This window comes from Amblyomma mixtum, chromosome 9 (assembly GCF_055824585.1).
Source record: "Amblyomma mixtum isolate Tamu chromosome 9, ASM5582458v1, whole genome shotgun sequence".
Taxonomy (NCBI): Eukaryota; Metazoa; Arthropoda; class Arachnida; order Ixodida; family Ixodidae; genus Amblyomma; species Amblyomma mixtum.
Window position 1 is genome coordinate 90290294 of NC_143020.1, and position 3922 is coordinate 90294215.

Here is a 3922-nt window from a genome sequence, read left to right on the forward strand (position 1 = left end):
TTGATTTTTCATGTGTGAACTCTGTCTGGTGACCTTTTTCAATGATTGTGGACAGTCTATAGACAGTCTATAGATAATTGTCTACTAATAGTTTAGTAGACAGAGGTCTATAGACTGTCTATAGACAGAGGTCTATAGCACTGCCAGGCCACACACCTATGGAATGTCTATAGACAGTCTATAGACATATGTCTACTGGACCAGTAGACTTTTGTCTGTAGACTGTCTATAGACAGTAATCTACAGGAAGTATATGGCCATAAGTCTATAGGTCGTCTATAGTCCGTCTATAGACAAGTGTCTATAGACGGTCTATAGACAGCTCTATAGGAAATGTATGACCATAAGTCTATAGATCGTCTATAGACTGTCTATAGACCTGTGTCTATAGACTTCCTATAGACCTATAGACTTTCAGTAGACATTTGTCTATAGACTGTCTATAGACAAAAGTCTACTAAAAGTGTATGGCCATAAATCTATAGACTGTCTATAGACCAGTCTAAAGGATTTGTCTATAGACAGTCTATAGACTTCATAGACTAAAGTCTATAGACAGTCTATGGACTGTCTATAGAAGTTTTTATAAGGGAGAAACAATTCACCTTGCGACTTTGTTATCACAACCACTGTGAATATATTTTTCCTTAGAAAAAGAAACTGATTTTGAGGGCTACAGTCAGCGGCGGGACGTTCTACACTGTCCCGTACGATAGCTCGGTAGTTCTTTGCAGGAGCAGATGGTGGCAGTCTTGCGCTGCCGAATACACTACCAGAGAAAATATTTCTCCAAGAGGTCCTGTGATTATTACAGAGTGAAACGCGCTTGAAGCGTCTCGTGCGGCACTTCCTGCTCTTGTCCTTGTCCGCGGTTATGTCTGGCACACAGAAATCACATTTTAAAGGGAGTAGCAAAAATGACAGCCCTCGTTTTTTTAATGTTTCTCCGCGGACTTGGTATAACAGTTGCCACTGATCAGAGGTACACGGACGTGCTTTACCGTATAGCTATCACGGGAGCACAGTTTCTATCAAATCAACCGAGAAAAAGCCTTCTACGAGACAAGAGATAAGCCGTCAGGGACCTGTCTTCATTTCCGTAGCCGCAGGCTAATTCCGCGCGCGAGCTGCTTGATTAGTCAGTCTCTACCGGAGGTTGCAAAAGTGGCACCCCTTTGGCCCTAGGGTCTGCATGATGTCTCAAGCAACGAATCGGTTCCGTTAGACTGGGGTTTTTCCCGAGGGACAATGCTACTCACTGAAATATAAATTAAACAGTTTGTACTAGAAAACTGTAGTTTGCGACGTGGCATACTACTCGAACATTTTACGCCACACTAGCCTTTCACTGATCGGTCGCGCAGAACTACCAGCTGGATATGCGTGCAGAAGCGTCTCGTGCTAGCGATTTGCAATAGAAGTATACGGATAAAACGGCTCGCTCGCGCGCTGACTCGCTCGCCCACAAATCCTACCACAGCGGAATTAATCCTTGAAAAACCCTCACGCGAGAGAAACGCGTATGCGAACAGGGCAGCATATTATGGAGGGGGCACTGTGCGTTTACCTGGACAGCATGGCCGCTCCGTCAGGACTGTGCAGTCAGAGGTACTGGCACCGTTCATATAGCCACCACATTTTTTCTCAGGCCTGTACATGCGTCATACACATAGGCGGCAAAGTGCTCCAACGGCACTGGCTTCGACTTGCTTTCTGTTCCTCTAGAATTACTCCCTGTACCAGCGAAGAAAATACCAGAGCTTCACTACGGTGTTTGTTGCGTTTTTTTTTATTTCGTTCACTATCTTTCCGTTAACTATCCCTTTCAATAGCACTATATATATATATATATATATATATATATATATATATATATATATATATATATATATATATATACATTTTTTTTTTTTGGGGGGGGGGGTCCCATGGTTCCCATGCGCTGGCTTCTTCGTTGCTTGTCATTGCGGTGAGGTTCCTTTTTTTCTGTCGAACCAAGGAGCAAGCGCAAGTGTATGACGTCACTGATCCTTGATGGCATATAAGCGCATATCACAGTGCGCCCTCTGTAGAGGCTACAGGAGGCTGCAGTTCCCTCACTCGTACTTCTTCGCTAGCTCTGGTACGAGAACCTGTTCCGGAGCGGCACGTGAGCTGGCGTGGAGTCTCTCCTCCTGGTGAGGATGCACGTTAAGGCTGCTTTCCTGGGAAACGCTCTTTCCGCAGTGACGACAAACAAGTGAGCTAGACATGCCACCGAAAGTGTGCTGCTCTGTGTCTTGACGATTCAGGTTGGCAGCACTGCTCAAATGCAAAGGCCAGGAAAGGCCGTTCGCAAGTGCGGGTCAGTGTATGTCTGTTCAAATGGACTCTAAGCGAAGAGAGAACAGAATGAGGTGAAGTGGCACACTGAGCAAGACAGCATCATAGCCGGCTCAGAGTAGGCAGAGCGAAATAACCGCTCCATAAACAAATGAGGCCGTTCACCTATGCGTAGCAGCGTTTATATGGAGCGAAAGAAGCGTGCTGCAGCCAGTTGGCGCAGCGCCCACTGTCATGACGCCGGATAATGAGGCCCTGATCAGCGCTTAAAGATTTGTCTCTTGTCTTACAATACATCAGATAAAATTACAATCAGATAAAATTACGAAATCAGTCACACGCATGTATTGGTGCTTAGAAACCGCCGAAATATGTCGAGGGCTCAAGTTCTTTGCCAAGCCACTGGATTGAGCAGCGAAGACGAACATACGAACCTCTATTCGCTGATTAGCTTCCATGCGCAGCGACGCTAGTGCCGAGCACCTGGTCGGGTGAAATTTTGTACCCATTAGAAAACCGGTGGGAAACCGCCGCCACCGGGGATGGAACGCGAGGTGACCGCTTCGGTGAAGAAAATAACTCGGCTGGGTGACGTAACCACTCGCGTGCTTTTAAAGCAAACAGCGTCTGTTACAGGTTTGTCGTGTACAGTCAAAACGAAGTGATTAAGACAGTATTCCGCCCATCTGAAGACGGCCAAAATAGACCCAGCTGTGTGTTGCCTCCGTGCACTCGCAGCTCTGATCGTATGAAAACACAGTTTATCAAGGTCCCCGCACACAGACATAAACAATCGCTTTATCCGTACCCACTACCACGCCCCACGTGTCTTTTGTTCGCCGTCAGCGCCCGCGTCGTGAACGGAAGCGCGGGCTCCGAACCCGACACCACCGCTGCCACTCGAGGACTCGGGTGGACCTCCATGGAAACCCTCGTTGACGTGGCTCACGGAGTTGTGCTCTTCGGGCGGCTTCTAGGACGAAGCTGCGGCTGCGTACCATGGTCCTGCGAAGACATCGAGGCCGGCGGCGCGCCGTGCGGCTTAGCCAGGCTTACGGGCGTTGCGTAGTACGGCTCCTTCACCGCCGTCAGCGGCATGTAGTTCAGATCTTCGTTGGGGTCAGCCCCGGGACTCCCGAGCACCTTGATATCCGGCACGTCTAGGTAGTGCTTGTCCAGGCACTGTGTGGCCGAGCCGGAGCCACCGCGCCAATCGTCGTCGCAGTCCTTGTAGTTAAAGACTGGATTCAGGTGGCCATGCTTGATGGTGGAGTTGGCGTTGATCATGCCGTAGTCCTTAGCGTTCGAGCAGAAGCGCTTGACCGCGACGCACAGCCCGAGGAGCGTGATACCGACGCCCACGAACAGCACGATGCGTAGGATGATTCTGAAGATCATGGCGTCGGCTGCTTATTCTATAGCGCTATGGTCAACAGAAGGAATGGTGTACCTTATCTGGCAACGGTAGAACGGATTCGCTTCCATGCGCAGTTACACTAGTGGTGCTCCTTTGTGTAGCACCCGGGGCTTCTTCAACACTTGTGTTTCTGCTTGTGATTTCTGGTTCCTTTTGGGATCTCCCCATTAGGGCTGGTCGATG

General features: G+C 48.7%; 1 pseudogene; it reads right to left on the reverse strand.

The window, feature by feature from the left end:
* Positions 1 to 3133: 3133 nt before the first annotated feature.
* On the reverse strand, positions 3134 to 3720 carry LOC149330075 (uncharacterized; annotated as a pseudogene).
* Between the last annotated feature and the right edge of the window lie 202 nt (positions 3721 to 3922).